The sequence below is a fragment of the Rhipicephalus microplus genome, chromosome 3 (genome assembly GCF_043290135.1).
Source record: "Rhipicephalus microplus isolate Deutch F79 chromosome 3, USDA_Rmic, whole genome shotgun sequence".
Taxonomy (NCBI): Eukaryota; Metazoa; Arthropoda; class Arachnida; order Ixodida; family Ixodidae; genus Rhipicephalus; species Rhipicephalus microplus.
Window position 1 is genome coordinate 23,051,012 of NC_134702.1, and position 9,669 is coordinate 23,060,680.

Sequence of the window (9,669 nt, forward strand, 5' to 3'; positions counted from 1 at the left end):
TTTCTGATTTACGATTTGCACTCACGAAAATGCGACGGGGCACGGCCCCTGGACGCGACGGAATCACAGTATCGCTCCTGGCAAATCTTCCCGACCAAGCACACCTCTCGCTACTCCAGCTTATAAATTCGATATGGGACGGTTCTCCGCTTCCAACGGAATGGACCACATTGGTCGTGACATTCATTCCCAAATTGGCAAAGTCCGTTAGTATTGAGGCACTGAGACCCATCTCACTTACGTCTTGCGCAGGCAAACTCATGGAAACCATGGTTCGCGAACGCCTTTCCGCCTACTTGGAGGCCAGGAACACCTTTGCCGACACGATGTTTGGCTTTCGCCCGCATCTGTCGGCGCAGGACGTCCTGCTCGAGCTTCAACACGATATCATAGAGCCGACTACTATGCGCCATAACGATAAAGCCGTGCTCGCTCTCGATCTCCGCGGGGCGTTCGACAACGTCAAACACAGCACTATACTCACTAACCTGTCTACCACAAACTGCGGGCAGAAGACTTTCAACTACATTCGCGCCTTTCTATCACATCGCACCGCCTTCATTCGCCTTAATTCTACCGAACACGGCCCGTACTTATTAGGCACGCGGGGTACACCTCAAGGGGCAGTCCTGTCTCCTCTGCTTTTTAACCTGGCGATGATGAACCTCCCCTCTCTTCTAAGCGAGGTCGAGGGAATACAACACGCACTATATGCGGACGATATCGCAATCTGGACCAACACCGGCTCCTTAGCGCAAATCGAAGAACGCCTGCAAAAGGCTGCCCTTCTGGTGGACACCTACGCAGGTTCATGCGGCCTGGAGTGCTCTCCAGCTAAATCGGCTCTTCTTTCAGTCTCTCCGCTACCACCGCCTCAAATTTTTCTTCCGTCCGGGCCCATCCCGTCAGTGCAAAATATTCGGGTTCTTGGCCTTCACCTCACATCGTCCTTGGATCCAAAGGGCACAATAGCAGGCCTCAGACGCACCAGCGAACAGGTGAGCCGCATGATACGGCGAGTTTCTACCAAGAGCGGCGGCCTCCGCAGGTCTCAGTCCCTCCGATTGGCCCACGCGTTTGTGACCAGTCGCGTCCTCTACGCCTTGCCTTACCTTCGCCTGCGTCGTCGACACGAGCACCAGCTGGACGTCCTTCTTCGTTCAGTATACAAACACGCTCTGGACCTACCTCTTGCAACTTCCAACAGCCGATTCACGGATCTGGGGGTACACAACACCTTTGCAGAGATGCGCGAAGCTCATAGCGTTAACCAAATCAATCGACTGTCGCAGACGCCTTCAGGGCGCCGTCTTCTACACAGACTTGGCCTTAACCCGATATCTGACCAAGACCCTCTGCAGCCGGTACCAGAGCTCTGGCGTCAAAAGCTATGGGTGGAACCTCTACCCCGTAATATAAACCCTGACCTCCATCCTGGCCGTAGACTAGCACGCGCCGCGGCCCTTCATACGCGACACTCCGATCGTCCTGGTGTTTTCTACGTGGACGTCTCGGGTCCCTCCCCCTCGGGTCACTTCACGGCTGCCGTGATTACAGAGGGCAAACACGTAGATGGCCTCTCCTTTCGAGCAGACACAGTAACGCACGCTGAAGAGGTTGCCATAGCTTTGGCCGCCTCTCACCCTGCCTCACGCACCATCCTGACGGACTCACGCTCGGCCTGTTCTCAGTACCTTCAGGGTTCCATTGCTCCGCTGGCGGCTAGCCTACTACAGGCAGCCTCTTGGCGCTTTAACCCTCATCCCATTCGTATAGTGTGGACCCCAGGCCACTCGGGCCTGCCCGGCAACGAGGCGGCAAATGCCGCTGCCCGCGCTTCTCCTGTCCGGGCCGTTGCCCCTCCATGTCCCGAGACGGAATCTGGCAATACCAACCTGACGCGCTTTCGCGAAATTTTGGCTTATTACCGGGCTTCGCGCCGCCTCTACCCGGACCCCGCACGTGGTTTGGAGAAAGCGGACGAACGACTGCTACGTCGCCTGCAGACGAACACCTTTATCAGTCCGGCGGTCGCCAGGCACTTTTTGCCGGAAATCAATGGCACCTGCTCGACCTGTCATGTGCTCGCCGACACATATCACGTCGTAGCATCGTGCCCAGTTAATCCCGTCCCTTTCTGATCCCCTTTTCCTATCCCAACTAGAGAGGCTTGGGAGGAGCACCTGCTCGGCTGCTCTACCTTGGCTGCACAACGCTCTTTGGTGGAGCGCGCACGGGCAGCTTCCAGCTCCACTGGCGTCCCGGAATAGGGTCTTGCCACTCTAGCACGCCGATGGGCCACGTCAGCACTCTCTAGTAGACTTTTTCTGAAATAAATGGTTTTTACCACCTACCATCATTATGCACTCGCAGCCGTTTTGCTAGTTCCACGTATACTAAATTTGGTGTTAAGTGACGCGAATGGACGACGAAATATATGACTGGGGCAAACATGAAAATCTTGACACGCGTGTCATGTAAGACGAAAATAACATACCACGCTAATAGCAGCCTCGCGGCCGTTTCGCTAGCTCCACTTATACTAAATTTGGTATCACGTGACGTGAACTGATGGCGAAGGTGAACGACACATCCAAACATGATAATCATGACGCGGAAGTCATGTACGCTGCATTTACCTCCACCTCGTAACGTTGTCCTGATTTTAAAGTGACATATAAGCCTTCCTTATTCGTGCTTCGCATATTATCAATTCCCACTGTATACGTGGGATCTGCCATTTTTTTGTATTTCTGTCGTCGTTGACATCCTTTTTGGAACGGAGCAGCCTATATTTGTTCTCATCAGATGTTATTAAATTGTTGTGACGCTGCCTCTTAACGCGAAACGAAAGGACAAACACATACCTCGGGAGACTGCCTGGACGAACTTCTTATTCGAATCGTAATACACCGAGTCGTAAACGATGAAGTAGCTACAGAGTGCCCGAGGTAGAGGGCCGAAGTGGATTAGCCCGACCGAGCAGTGTAACGGTGGTCCTTTGTAAAAAAAAATAAAATCAAAAGATCAGACACCGGGAGCGTGACGAAGGGTAACGCAAATCAAAAGGCTGATCACTGTCGCCCATGTGGTCGTAAACATGTTTCCATAGCGCGCATGTCATCTTCACGCAGGCCAATCAAAGATCACCTGAAACGATGGTTGCATTTCCGCCCCATTTATCACTTTGATTGTGAAATCAGCATTCTCGAAAAATGTGACAACCGTCTGTAATGTGAGGACGTGTGCGCAGTCGACCTACTTGTGTTTTTTTTTATTCCTTTCTGTGCAATAAACTCGATAGTTGATATGTGCCTGCTCTTTGTCGTTCTTCGTCTCGTATTGTAACCAAAAAGCCACACTAAAATATAAATTGCCCCGCCGCGGTCGTCTAGTGGCTAAGGTACTCGGCTGCTGACTCGCAGGTCGCGGGATCGAATCCCGGCTGTGGCGGCTGCATTTCCGATGCAGGCGGAAATGCTGTAGGCCTGTGTGCTCATATTTGCGTGCACGTTAAAGAACCCCAGGTGGTCTAAATTCGCGGAGCCCTCCACTACGGCGTCTCTCATAATCATATGGTGGTTTTGAGACGTTGAACGCCACATATCAATCTAAAATATATTTTTTGTGTTCTGAACGTGTTTATCGTACGAGAGAAACTCTCGTATATGTTAACAATAAGCTCAGAAAAAAAAAAATCCGGATTTTGTGTGAGGCTTGGAACACACGAATAAGTATACGCAATAACAGTCGAAGCACTACGGGGACCTAGATTTGGGAAATATTTTCGCGAACGGAATTGAAACAGCGAAGTTCATGCATCCTTTTCCATCAGGCTCACCCTCGTCGAGATATATGCGCCTCTGGTTGGTTCATTCTTTTCGCAGAGCCTCACCCTCCTTTGTATTGGCGCGGCGTAGCCCTTCCTTTCTTACCAGCTTGTACACTCTCCACGCTGCAAGACCCTGTGACCAGCTCTACGCTAACGGACGGGAAGCCTCCCCGACTAGGAAAAGCTTCAATTTCAATAGGTACTATTTTTTCCGAGTCTGGGAGCATAGCATGGACTTGCAGTGTGTTGGGTATGCTAATTTGTGAGGCTAACATAATGATGATAGTTATAGCGTGAGAACAGAACGACGACAAAGAGACAAGAAGGACACGATCGCTCGTGTCCTTGTCTCTTTGTCGTCGTTCTGTTTTTGCGCTATAACTATCATCATGCCATACCAACTAGCCCAAACTACCACACTGCTAACATGGGAGCATAGCATGGACTTGCAATGTGTTGGGTATGCTAATTTGTGAGGCTAACATAATGATGATAGTTATAGCGTGAGAACAGAACGACGACAAAGAGACAAGAAGGACACGATCGCTCGTGTCCTTGTCTCTTTGTCGTCGTTCTGTTCTGCGCTATAACTATCATCATGCCATACCAACTAGCCCAAACTACCACACTGCTAACATGGGAGCATAGCATGGACTTGCAATGTGTTCGGTATGCTAATTTGTGAGGCTAACATAATGATAATAGCTATAGCGTGAGAACAGAACGACGACAAAGAGACAAGAAAGACACGAGCGCTCGTGTCCTTGTCTCTTTGTCGTCGTTCTGTTCTTGCGCTATAACTATCATCATGCCATACCAACTAGCCAAAACTACCACACTGCTAACATGGGAGCATAGCATGGACTTGCAATGTGTTCGGTATGCTAATTTGTGAGGCTAACATAATGATAATAGTTATAGCGTGAGAACAGAACGACGACAAAGAGACAAGAAGGACACGAGCGCTCGTGTCCTTGTCTCTTTGTCGTCGTTCTGTTCTTGCGCTATAACTATCGTCATGCCATACCAACTAGCCCAAACTACCACACTGCTAACATGGGAGCATAGCATGGACTTGCAATGTGTTGGGTATGCTAATTTGTGAGGCTAACATAATGATAATAGTTATAGCGTGAGAACAGAACGACGACAAAGAGACAAGAAGGACACGAGCGCTCGTGTCCTTGTCTCTTTGTGGTCGTTCTGTTCTTGCGCTATAACTATCGTCATGCCATACCAACTAGCCCAAACTGCCACACTGCTAACATAATGTTGAGATTCGATACTGCGTGGAAGTCTTCCTGGCGTCGAAACCCTCAGCAACTCTTCGGTAATCGCATAGAGTGCGATCAAGGGGGTGATGCCTCCGTAATCTTAGCGGTGAAGCCCGCTGGTTGCTTCGCTTGGAACTGCGAGACCACGAATGGATGCCGCCCTCCTATAAGTTCATTGCACTTCAAAGGCAGAATGTGTGCGGCGAGGTGTTCACATATAGCGTCTGTCCTGTAATCTTTAATGTTCCCAAAAGTTATGCACCACCTCGCCGAGCATAATGTTTTATAAAACTAACTTTCACATATACCTTAACGAAAAAAAAGTTCATTATTTTTCACATCGTCCTTAGTTCCAGATGACAACAAATAGCCAAACACCAATTGAAATAAGAATAACGGGGATATGAAGACTGACATCTTGTGGGAGGAAGACTCCTCCGTGGCCCCGACAAAGCTGGCATTGTTTTACTCCAAGGCACATGATTTAACACAGAGATTGACACTGCTACGACAAAATCAACCCTGTTGTTACAGTAGGAAAGCAATTGATTAGCAATTTTTGCAACAAAAAGCTTCATACGGGGCCAAAAATACTTTTCATGAAGAAAGACAAGAAAATTTTTGTTTCGACTGATGACCTCAACAAAGGTTTTCAAGAATATCTTCTTTTCTGAACGTGGTGCCACAAACTTAAAGCCAATGTCGTAATCGTCAGAACTTTTGTACTTACAGCTTAGACCCGATTTAATCAATTGATAATTGCGCACGAACTATCAGGCATTCCGTAAAATTGAGTCTTTTTTTTTCGAACCTTCCACATTTAAAATTGTAGCGTCGTGACACCCAAAAGCCACCACGACATTTTTTTTTTGCCCGCAACCCATGTCTGCGAGTCTAAAAAGTCCTCGGAGCCCCGCCGCGGTGGTCTAGTGGCTAAGGTACTCGGAGGCTGACCCGCAGGTCGCGGGATCAAATCCCGGCTGCGGCGGCTGCATTTCCGATGGAGGCGGAAATGTTGTAGTCCCGTGTGCTCAGATTTTGGTGCACGTTCAAGAACCCCAGGTGGTCGAAATTTTCGGAGCCCTCCACTTCGGCGTCTCTCATAATCATATATGGTGGTTTTGGGACGATAAACCCCAGATATCAATCAATCAACAAGCCCTCGGAGCCAGCCCACACAAAGCGGAGACCATTTCCGCACGATGAGGGCCAAGTAGGCAGTCACGTGAAGCTATGACAGGCTACTAATCTTCCATGGCGCAGTTAAATGAATATAGTGGCTGTGCCAGCACGCCTTGTGAGAAAGATGTGAGTAAATGGTCATTGCTGTCTGTGGCACAAAGCACGAAACAATCAGTGCTTCTAGCCCCGCCCGGTACACGAAAAAGCACTGTCGACTGCCGAGTTCGTTGCTCCGTGCACGGGCGTGGCGCGCAGTCTCGTAAAACTAAGGCTGATTGCGTAACTAAGGCGCCTACATATTTTAATGCGGCAGTGTTGGAGAATGCGCCTGAGAGAAAACCCCTCTAGGTCAAAATTAAAAAGTAATAATTGATTTTTAACTCAGTTATTTCAGAAAGAAGCTTCGTTAATAGGGGTTTCGTCGCCAGATTAGTTCGTAAATTCAGGTTGAAGAACACACTGACCTCTAAAGGTATTTGCCGGGGAATAGAAATTTCTTGGTTATATCGGGCAATCATGGTAAAATTGGGTTTCGTTAGATCGAGGTTTAACTGTAGTGCCTAAGGATAACGTGTCGCTGTGCGAGTCCGTGTTTGCTACGTACCATATCGTAGCACTGAAGCGCATTAACACAGCGCCTGTACCATAAAGAAATATTCTATGCCTGCACCATCATCTTGTGTTTCTGGTGCAAATGTGCTTCAGCGCTACAATATGTCAGTTTCCCTGTTGCTCAAGCCATCTCACCTGCTTTGGCGCTGCAAATACGGGGTCTTCCTTCTTCTGCAGGACGTTTCCACGTGTCAGCTTCGTCGCGAGTGGGCAACACTGTGGCACCCTTATCTCCTGGGTCCGTCAAACGACCGATGTTCTTGGCATCCTGTTCAACTCTGATCCCATCAGCTTCGGTAGCAGTAGCTGAAGAACCTTGGCTATCAATTATCCCCGTTATCGCTTTGTCTGCGTCGATCAGCTCATCGTCGGAAGCGATGATGGTGTAGATACGATCTTGATCGCCCCTCTGTTCTCTCCTATCGAGGATCTTCGTGAATTCGTCGGCGATGCGGTTGAGCGCATGCAGCAGATCGAAAGAACCAAATGACGTCATCTCCCGACGTTTTTTGGCAAATGGTGTGACGTCTGTGGGATGTGCCTTCATGGTCGGACCTTCAGAAGGCTTCCCAGGTGGCCTTCTTTTGCGTATCTGGCCTGTACATAGCTTGTGGCAGTGTACCTTGTTGAGAAGGCTCGGTGTTGCCGTCGTCTTTTGCGACCTTGCGGAGCTGTTCGAAATTCCCTCTCCCTTCGACGGTGAATTATGGGGACTGAGGGTTCGAAATTCAACAGGGGTCTTTCACCGAGCTCTCGTCGAACACCCGGTCTATTTTTCCCACCTTGATGCCACTGGCGTGCTTGGTAGGCACGATCTTTAGACACGCTTTGTCGCGTTCGTGGGTCGCTAGCGCTTCTCCAACCTTCGGTCCATCCCCTACTTCCTGAGTTGTCTGGCATTGCAGACAAAGCGTTGGCGAAGGTATTAGCCTCGCTCTTCGCGTATCCGACGGGGAGCGCATTCGAGACACGTGCTTTTGGATGCAAGGATGAGTTCCTTCTGTCACTTTCGGTCGCAGTTGGCATACGAAGATGGCCGGCCGAGTCGATGGCCACTAGGTGTTCCTGGTTTGAACCTGGTGACGGATTCTTTGCCTCTGTGTGGTACATCTCGTCACCCGCAAGTATCTTGCCCTTCGGTCCCGTCCTACGAACGCTGTTCAGCCCAGAACTTCCTGCCAGATTGTCCGTTCCATTATAATTATACCCAGTCTTGGCTCCCGAAACACTACTCACTGTTCCGTATCCGGGAAGCTTCGTTCTCGCATGTGGCACATCATTGTAATCAAATGTCGCACCAGGAAAACCCCCATTCGCTTGCCAACTATTCACAAAAATCGATCGGATGGATCCAAAAGCAGGGCCACTGAAGTCAGGTTTTGGCGGCACCAAAGTACCATCGTCATCAACTTTATTGATTCGTTTTGAATTTATTTCGCTATCTATCAACTCGTCAGCTGTCTTCAAATTTTAGCGTAAAAGCATAGAGTTCGATGTGAGCCCAGACGGGAAAAACACGTCTATTCTTTCTGATAAGGGAAGATGGTCATTTCCCATGCGCTGCTGGGCAACGACACCACTTCCTAATGCTTCAGGCGCCAAATGTCCCTCTGCAGAGTAATCAACAAAATCGCCCTTACCGGAAGTACGGGACGTCCATGTGACCCTTCCCGCTGTCTGATTGGCTCGAGCTTGAAGGTACGAGTTGCTTCCTGTTTCTGTGTGCTCACCCTGAACTGCTGATGCCTCTTCGCGAGTGGGGTCTTCACTTCGAAGAGAAGAGTTAGCCCAATCCACTTGACGTCGAACTTCCCGCGTCCTAGCATCTCGTTCCGTCATGTCGCTGGGTTTGCTGTCGGCACCTTGCACGGCAGCGTAGTGCGGGCTGATCGGAGTTAAACTCACATTACGCCGAGCTTGGCTTCTAGCGATGCTATTCGAATTCAGCGCCGTTAAGCTGTAAACCGATATGTGTCCTGTGATCTTTCTGGGCGACCGAAATATAGTTCGTTGCGGAGATCGCATTGTGAGCCCCTGCGTCGTAGTCCGCGTAAAGGTGTCCCGTTCCCTCCAACGACCCGAGGCCTGACGTGTCATTAAGGCGTTCCACACGTTCATTCCGATCATTTGAAACCTTCCCGATGTCCACGTTTCTTTCGACGTCATCGTAGTTGAGAAACGAAGCGTACTCGTTCACATCTCCTCGCATTGAGTTTAAATCCTCGCAACGCCTTTTCGGGGCCGTTTGGGAGCCACTATCTGGGGACCTCGCACCGGCGTCGAGTACGACGTGGTCGTCAATCTTGCCGTAGTCGACGATAGTGGTGTCCTCTGCTTCGAAAGAAATGACCTCCGCCGAACTCGACGACGTACAATAATTAGTCGTTGAAGTCTCACTCACGAAGGGTATTCTCGCTTCCGAGTGAGGCGCCGTCGGTGAACCTGACCAGCCGTCAGGGGACGTCGAGTAGAGGGCGCCTCTGACATTTTCCAAAAGGTGGTCCCACAAAAGTTCGGCACGGCGGTCCGACGTGGAGTTAGGTGATTGCGTGGCGTTCATCGGTAAAGCCGGCAGCATACGGCCTCTGTGGGATCGCTCTGTAAAAAACGAACAACGCAGAAACCACCTGATCGTACGACATGAACCTGGAGATTCAGTAACGTTACAATATCTATCTATCTATTGATATATCTATCTATCTGTTTATTTATCTATCTACCTATCTATCTATCCTTTTCTTCGTTATTTAGCTTTTTTCTAGTTCCCCG

The 9,669-nt window shown here is 49.7% G+C and overlaps 1 protein-coding gene across 1 annotated transcript in view; it reads right to left on the bottom strand.

Moving 5' to 3' along the window:
* The window catches only part of LOC142802701 (uncharacterized), a 44,714-nt gene extending 37,543 nt beyond the window's left edge, over positions 1–7,171 (bottom strand). The window contains exon 1 of the mRNA XM_075887676.1: positions 7,036–7,171. The gene's annotated coding sequence lies outside the window, so the exon portion shown is untranslated. The remainder of the gene's footprint in view (positions 1–7,035) is intronic.
* Positions 7,172–9,669: the final 2,498 nt, after the last annotated feature.